The 9,051-nt window shown below is 43.4% G+C and overlaps 1 non-coding gene across 1 annotated transcript; it reads right to left on the bottom strand.

Annotated features, from left to right (window-relative positions):
* Positions 1–4,125: 4,125 nt before the first annotated feature.
* Positions 4,126–4,232, bottom strand: LOC135270522 (U6 spliceosomal RNA). Its single transcript, XR_010338683.1, has one exon. It is a non-coding gene; the product is annotated as a U6 spliceosomal RNA (small nuclear RNA).
* Positions 4,233–9,051: the final 4,819 nt, after the last annotated feature.

Genomic DNA, 9,051 nt, shown 5'->3' with positions numbered 1-9,051 from the left:
GCCATCATAATTGCCTTGACAGCTTTCATAAGGCATATGCATCACATTGTTTTTAAAAACTCTTTATTTTGAGCTATAAGTAGATCCACCCATTCGAGGACAAAAATCTGGGTACTGCAGTGCTGCCAAGATAAAACACAGGGGTCCTGCCCTTTGAAACCATATGGTCCAATAGAGCAGCAGCAGGATATATGGGGAAGAATATAAATTTTGGCCAGGGTTCAACTCTTTGAACAAGTTGTTTAACCTGAGCCTTAGCTTCCTCATTTGTAAAATGGGTTTGCTCTTAATTCACAGACAGCTAATGTGAAGGGTGTGGCACACAATAGCTGCTGGAATACGGTTTATGAAGCTTATTCAGCCTCTTCCTTTTTTGCATAGCCTCTTATTATGGAAAATTTCAAAACACCAAAGAGGGAAAATGGTATAATGAATCTCCATGAGCCCATCACCCAAATTAACAATTGCAGATTATAAACAGGGCCCATTTAGAAATGAATATTTTGGGGCCAGGTGCAGTGGCTCACGCCTGTAATCCCAGCACTTTGGGAGGCCGAGGCGAGTGGATCACGAGGTCAAGAGATCGAGACCATCCTAGTCAACATGGTGAAACCCCATCTCTACTAAAAATACAAAAAATTAGCTGGGCATGGTGGTGCGTGCCTGTAATCCCAGCTACTCAGGAGGCTGAGGCAGGAGAATTGCCTGAACCCAGGAGGCAGAGGTTGCGGTGAGCCGAGATCGCGCCATTGCACTCCAGCCTGGGTAACAAGAGCGAAACTCCGTCTCAAAAAAAAAGAAATGAATATTTTGACAATTTTGGGACTACCAGATATAAGATAGTTACAGATTAGAGATATAATTTTATCATTAGTTTAGTGCCAGACATATAATAAGCACTCAATGAATGCTAGATGGTATTATTATCATTACTATCTTTTTTTTTTCTAAAATTTATCCAAAACCTTTGTATACAACATATGTAATACATCTTTCATCCAAAGAGCACAGGAAGATTTCCCACAACAATATATCATGGTGTGAGGAGACAAAGATACCCTAAAGTAAGAGCAGTGAAGTGATTTCTCTCAGCCACTCAGGATAAGACTCCAGTTACTGCCCCTCTGCTTCTCATTGTCCTGCAGAGACTGAGCTCCTCTTGAGAGCTGAACCCACCACTAATGCAGCTTTCCCTCTCCAAGTTGAGTGGCAAGACTGGGTGAATGAATGCTTCATGACTAAAATCATAGTGTCTGGGCCTGGCACAGTGGCTCACACCTGTAATCCCAACACTTTGGGAGGTCAAGGTGGGTGGATCACTTGAGGAGTTCACAACCAGCCTGGCCAACATGGTGAAACCCCATCTCTACTAAAAATATAAAAATTAGCTGGGCGTGGTGGCCCACACCTGTAATGCCAGCTACTTGGGAGGCTGACCCAGGATAATCACTTGAACCCAGGAGGTGGATGTCACAGTGAGCCACTGAGATCACACCACTCCACTCCAGCCTGGGCAACAGGTCTCCCCCTGTCTCTCTCAATATATATATCATAGAGTGTGGAACAAAGTACTTTGAGGAAAAGAATGCATTAAGCCAAATTAGCTTGCTAATTAGTTAAAGCATTCCCAATGTCTAGATTAGGTTTCCTGTATTTGAGTGTTTCAGAGCCATTTTTCGTGAACTAAATTTACTATTGTTAAAAGAAAAACTTTGGACAAATTAAATTTAACAGAGTTTGTTTTTTTTTTTGTGGGTGGGGGTGCTGGAGTCTTGCTCAGCCTCTGGGTAGCTGGGACTGCAGGCGTGAGCCACCATGCCCTGCTAATTTTTGTATTTTTAGTAGAGACGGGGGTTTCACCATGTTGGCCAGGGTGGTCTCAAACTCCTAATCTCGGGTGATCCACCCACCTAGGCCTCCCAAAGTGCTGGGATTATAGGCATGAGCCACTGTGCCCAGCCTAATAGAGTTTTATTGAGCAAAGAACTATCTTGAATCAGGCAGCACCCCTACCCACTCCACCAACACTGCCCCAACAAGAATAGGTTCAGAGGAACTCCCAGGGCTACCACGTGGTCAGATAACATTTATGGACAGAAAAAGGAAAGTGCCATACAGAAAACAGAAGTGAGGTACAGAAACAACTGGATTGGTTACAGCTTCGCTTTTGCCTTTTCAAACAGAATTTAAATAGTTGGCTGGCTGTGATTGACTAAAACTGATCTGCTATGATTCACAAGTCTACCTGGACATCTGGTTAGGTTAAGATTCACTATGTATGGAGAAACCTTTAGGCTGAACTTAAAATATATGTAAGGAGGTCAAAACTCTGGTGCTGATCAGAAGTGAGATTATACCTGTGAGTAGCCACTGCACTGCAGCCTAGGCAACATAGTGAGAACCCATCTCTATTTATTTTAAAATGCAAGGAGGCGGCTTTAGGCTAAAGTTAATTTAACACGATGTTACATAAATTAAAATTATGGCCATTATGCATAGAAACACTGAAGCCAAGAATGTGACTTCAAAAACTCAGAAGTGAATTCTTAGCTTAATTAATGTGGCCTCTCGTTCAGTTAAACTCCTCACGGGCAGGGATAAATTCTGTATCATCTCTAACACTCTCAGAGTTAGAGCCCAATATGAAGCAGATACTCAACAAAAGCTTATTTAATGTAATCACCTTCAAAGTAGATTGAGATCGAATCCCCATCTGTGACACACCAGAAGGACTGACCTTGGAAAATTCTATAAATTTTAGACATTTAGAAACAAATGAACAATGGCTGCTTTTCCTGTCTGCTCCACTTTCAGAAATGTCTCTTGTGAGTTTGTGCCTCATAGGAAAATGTGAGGAAACAGGAAAAAGAGAAACAGTTCCATTTCTGAAAAGATAAGAAAAAAGTCTGATTAAGACAAAAGACATTTGGGCGCAGTGGAATTAAAACAAACTCAGACCCGCTCAGCCCGTTTGAAGTTGACAAGAAACAGAGAACGACCCACAGGCCATTGTGGAGCATTTAATCAGCATTTCTCAGTGCGGCGACTCCATGGGTAGCCCCGGCAAGGCCTATGGGCACTATGCAAAAAACCCAGCCTAGTTTTACCTAGAGGGCATTTCTACCTGAACATGTCTGTGTATGTTGTGTGTGCATATGAGGATGGGGAGTGACTTTCTTATTGCTCACAGTAATAGAATTAATTCCTAAGAAGATTCTTGAACAATTAGTTTCACTTTGGTTTGTCATTAATTCAAGTTTACTCCTTTGTTATAATTCCAAGCACCTCACAGAGTCCTACGCACCTCGGAGAAGTTTAATAAATGTTTGTTGAATTGGAGGAAGGGGTAGAAATCACCAGCATAATATGAAATAAATACTATGGAGGCGGGGCACAGTGGCTCACACTTGTAATCCCAGCACTTTGGGAGGCTGAGGCAGGTGAATCGCTTGAAGCCAGGAGTTCGAGACCAGCCTGGCCAACGTGGTGAAACCCCGTCTCTACTAAAAATACAAAAATCAGCCAGGCGTGGTGGCACATGCCTGTAATCCTAGCTACTTGGGAGGCTGAGGCACGAGAATCACTTGAACCCAGGAGGCAGAGGTTGCAGTGAGCCAAGACTATGCCACTGCACTTTAGCGTGGGTGACAGAGCAAGACTCTGCCTCAAAAAAATAAATAAATAAATACCACGTCCACTAGGGAAGTTACTTTGGTGAAAGCTTTTCTAACAATGCAAGCCCACCTGTCTGAGCACAGAAAGATTTACATTTAAGAAGTGTTCAAACTCCAAGCCCTTCTGTCCTGCTGAACACGTACCCAGCAGACCCAAATATATTCTGACTGATACTGGGCTCTTCCCAGGATTTTCCCAGGAAACTTGGATTGTATCTTGCCAATTGCCAGCAGCTGCTTCAGTCAGAACAGAGGGAGGAAAGCTTGGCTCTGCTGTGCCACGGGGGTGTCCCTGTATGTATACATCACACTGCACATGCACCTGGGGGATTTCACTGACTTAGAAAAAGCAACACAGAAAAAGAGCCCTGAGCTTCCATGCACAGCTTTTTCTTCCCTTTTTAGCTCATCTCTACATGTAGGAATTCACTTTCTGTTCTTCACTTTTTTTTTTAATATGGAACACTTCGCGAATTTGCATGTCATCCTTGCGCAGGGGCCATGCTAATCTTCTCTGTATCGTTTCAGTTTTAGTATATGTGCTGCCAAAGCAAGCACCACTTTCTGTTCTTAATAGAGCTGAGCCTGATTTAGAATTACAGCACATACCACTCTTGTATCTCTACCAGTTGTGTCTTCTGACATTATCCAAACCACATCACCCAACCCGTTCCTCCCTCCTTCTCTTTTAAATATCCCCCCTCCTCTGAAGAACCCCAATAAGCATCTTGGTGATGCAAGGTAGTGGAAATGAAAGAGGATCCTTGGCACACCAGCTCCTGTTGAAGAAACACAGAAAACTGAGAGCAGTTTAGCGTGTGACCCACACAAGGACTTTATATGCTAATAACTCAAGGAAGGAAGAATGCAGATACATACAGCCTATGTTCCTATATATCACCAGGTAATTGCCCAAGGTTTTTTTTTTTTTTTGCTTTTTTTTCAGATGGAGTTTTGCTCTTGTCGCCCAGGCTGGAGTGCAATGGCACGATCTCGGCTCGCTGCAACCTCCGCCTCCCAGGTTCAAGTGATTCTCCTGCCTCAGCTTCCCAAGTAGCTGGGATTACAGGCACCCTCCACCACACTCAGCCTGTTTGAAACCCGGCTAATTTTTTGTATTTCTAGTAGAGACCAGATTTCACCATGTTGGTCACACTGGTCTTGAACTCCTGACCTCAGATGATCTACCCACCTCAGCCTCCCAAAGTGCTGGGATTACGGGTGTGAGCCACCATGCCTGGCCTCCAAAATTAGCTCTTTTACCTTTCTCCTAGGTCATCAGAAAGAACAAAAATCCAAAGCTAGGTGATGATGTTTCAGTCTTCTATGTATCCCTTCTACTCTGCGTTCAGACCGGAATCCTATTAGAACAATGTGAGTAATGAGGCTACATTTCCTGTTGACCCAGCTGTTTATAAACAAAGCTCTTCCTTCTAGGAAAAGCAGTGACATTTAAATTGGTGCAAATTATAAGCCTCAACTCATCTGAATTTCTCTCATCTGAATTTCATCTGAGCACTGTGCTACTCATTCAGGAAATGGGAACCACAAGAAGTTTTCCTTTTTTTTTCAAATTGCCTCCAGATGTGGTATACAGAAGAATCTTTATTAAAATATCACACAGTAGCCAGAGTGCCATAATTTCTTCTGTCACCTTGGTCAGAAGATGAATAACAAACCAGTGATCATAGAAAAAATGCTCTGGGTATTGTCTGGGATCAACTTTAAAATTGCAAAGGCCTCACCCGGCTTCCATTGGCTCCAGCCTCCTTACCTCATCTTGTCTTTATTCCATAGTGCCTTATTACACTACATAATTATTTATTATGTTCGTTGTTAATTGCCTGTCTCTTCTGCTAGAATGTAAACTCCCCAAAGGCAGGTATCTTGTTTTGTTCACTAATATACCTCTAGGGCCTAAACCGTGCCTGGCACACTGTGGTTGCTCAAGTAAGTGTTTACTGAGTGCATGAATAAACAAGTCAGTCTCAATAGAGCAAGATCTCTTGTCCTGACCTCAAAATTTACATGACTGCCATATGATCTATTCCATATAAGCTGCTAAGGGGTCATAGGATAATCCCAATCTTATTTCCAAATACCCTTCACTTTCTCTCACCCCTTTATCTTGCTTCTCTTCCCAAAGCACCTATTTTTATCAATGATAACCCAATCTGTTAGTCCTTACACTAAAATTCTTGCATCTTCTGTTCCTTTTACCTCTTTTTTAATCCCCCAGGTCACTACTTTATCAAATTCCTGGAGACGCTTCCTTTCAAACATCTCCAATTTGTACCTTCCTCTCTATTCTCCTGCCCTTGTCTACACAATTATCACCTCAAATAGACTCTTAATTGGCCTCCTAGCTCCTAGTCTCTCCCTCCTACAGGTTCTTTTGCATATCATAAGCATTGTTTTGATCGCAGCTGTTCTCTTCCAAAGCCGTCTGTGATCTGGCCCACCTAGTGAACCCTACCTCCCTGAGCGGTCAAATGGTCAGGAGTTAAGTCTTGAAAAAATAGAAAGTGTTGCTTAGGCAAATGAGTTCCTGTGTGTAGGGTGAAGAAAAGAGGCCAGAGACAAGACCATAACTGCCAGGCAAAAGCATTATTTGAACCCTGTCCTGGGAGACATGAAGGACAAACTGTTAGAAGGGGTCTAGATCAAGGGAACTATGAGATGAAAAGGGTGATTTAGGAAGCATAATCTGGTGAATGGGTAGAGGTGCCATTTGAGGGAAGACTGACTGGAGGCAGAATTCATAGATGAGTTGCAAGATATTTGATTGTTAATTCAACAGTTACCTCCTGAGTGCCCATGATATCTCAGGCAGTGTTCAAGGTACTGGGGATGCAGCAGGGAACAGTAATTTCTTGGGAGTCCGGGAAGAGAAAGATAGACAACACTGAAGAAGCCATCCACAGCCCTCTGTCCTTGTCCTCACCTGGCTGCTTTTCCTGGCACCAGACAATTTCTCAGATTTAAAATAAGCTGCTTGCCAGGCTAGTCATCAGTTCTCTCACTCAAAGATATTGCTCTTGCAGAGCTAGACCAGGTTAGCCAGAAAAAATGAAGGAAATGTTTCCTCTCGTTCAAGAGTCAACAAACTTTTTCTGCAAATGGCCAAATAGTAAATTTTTTTTTTTTTTTTTTTTTTTAATACGGGGTTTCACCATGTTAGTCTGGCTGGTCTTGAACTCCCGACCTCAGGTGATCCGCCCGCCTTGGCCTCCAAAGTGCTTGGGTTACAGGCGTGAGCCACCGCGCCCAGCTCAAATAGTAAATATTTTAAGCTTGCATACCCTACAGTCTTGGTCACAACTACTCAATTCTGTCATTGTAGCACAAAAGTAGCTACAGACAAGTAACAAGAGAACATGGTTGTGTTCCAATAAAACTTTATTTATAAAAATAGGGGCCGGGTGTGTGGCTCACACCTGTAATCCCAACACTTTGGGAGGTCCAGGTGGGTGGATCACCTGAGGTCAGGAGTTCAAGACCAGACTGACCAACATGATGAAACCCTGTCTCTACTAAAAATGCAAAAATTAGCCAGGCATGGTGGCACATGCCTGTAATCCCAGCTACTTGGGAGGCTGAGGCAGGAGAATTGCTTGAACCCGGGAGGCAGAGGTTACAGTGAGCCAAGATTGTGCCATTGCACTCCAGACTGGGCAACAAGAGCAAAACTCTGTATCTCAAAAAAAAAAAAAAAAAAAGGTAGAGGGGGCCAGGTGCAGTAGCTCACGCCTATAATTCTATCACTTTGTGAGGCCTAGACAGGCAGATCATGAGGTCAGGAGTTCGAGACCAGCCTGACCAACATGGTGAAACCCTGTCTCTACTAAAAATATAAAAATTAGCTGAGTGTGGTGGCACACCTCTGTAATGTCAGCTACTCAGGAGGCTGAGGCAGGAGAATTGCTTGAACTCAGGAGGATGAGGTTGCTGTGAGCTGAGACTGCACCACTGCATTCCAGCCTGGGCGACAGAGCAAGATTCTGTCTCAAAAAAAAAAAATAGTTGAGGGCAGATGTGGCCCATAGGCCAGAGTTCACTGACTTCTGCCCTAAGATACCATGATATTTTTAAATTAAATGCTTAGTTATAATTGAGAAAGGCAGCATTAGGAAAGATAGAAAAAGAATCAGTTTGGGAGTCCAGAAAGCTGAAGTAGAATCCTAACTTTACAACACACTGTGAGGTACTAGGAAAATAAATCTGTATCTTAATGCCTAAAATGAGAAATAGCACAGCAAGGTGGCCTACATAGTCAGAGAGCCTGGCTTCAAATTCCAGCTCTCCCACTTTCTACCTTTGTAATATTGGGGTTCAGAAAGCAATGCCCCAAAATGAAGGCCTCAGCAGCCTCAGAAGCAAAAGTTTTTTTCTGACCTTCTTCTCCCGTCTTCCCGTCTCTCAGTCCGATTCTCCCCCAAGGCCATACATAGAAACCAGAATCCCTTTTCCTCAAGCTCTATCAAACAAACCAAAACAGCTTTTCCCCAAAACTTATCATAAAAACCTAAAAATATTTTATGTAAAAACTGGCCATAAAGAAATTATCTGACCCACTTTGTTTGATTATAGGTCATAAGACCTCCATTCCAGAGAGGGCTCTACCCATACCCAGAAGGAAGGAATATATAGTCAGAGAGGCCAAGAAGAATCTGGAGAGACAGGCCTTGCTGGGTTTCCCTATGCATTTTATTAGCATTAGATAATACACTTTATTTTCTATTTATTTATTTTTTGAAACAGCGTCTCACTCTGGCCCAGGCTGGAGTGCAGTGGTGCAGTTTCAGCTCACTGCAGCCTTGACCTCCTGGGCTCAGGTGATCCTCCCACCTCCTGGTCCCAAGTAGGTGGGACAACGCACATGCACTACCGTTCCCAGCTATTTTTCTCCATGTTGCCCAGGCTGGTCTCAAACTCCTGAGCTCAAGTGATCTACCTGCCTCGGCCTCCCAAAGTGTTGGGACAATAGGTGTGTGCCATCATGCCCAGCTTCTCTGACCATATTAGGTATTTCTGCAGAGCTAGCCATACTTCGTTGAGCCTAAGCATAAAAATGGACGATTTCTTCTGTATCTTGGGATCTTCAGTCTTTCTGTTTGGTTTTGTTTGTTTATGTGTTTGTTTGTTTGTTTTTAAGACCGGGTCTTGCTCTGTTGCCCAGGCTGGAGTGCAGAGATGATCATAGCTCAGTACAGCCTCAAACTCCTGAGTTCAAATGATCCTCCTCCCTCAGTCTCCCATGTAGCTGGGGCCACAGGTGCACACTACCATGCCAGGCTAATTTTTCTTGTTTTTAGTAAAGACAAGGTCTCACCATGTTGCTGAGGCTGGTCTCGAACTCCTTGGCCTCAAGTGATCC

This window comes from Aotus nancymaae, unplaced genomic scaffold, assembly GCF_030222135.1.
Source record: "Aotus nancymaae isolate 86718 unplaced genomic scaffold, 86718_ANA_hifiasm-v0.15.2.pri h1tg000062l, whole genome shotgun sequence".
Classification (NCBI taxonomy): Eukaryota; Metazoa; Chordata; class Mammalia; order Primates; family Aotidae; genus Aotus; species Aotus nancymaae.
The sequence above is the reverse complement of the archived record's forward strand: the minus strand, read 5'-3'. Positions and strand labels throughout refer to the sequence as shown.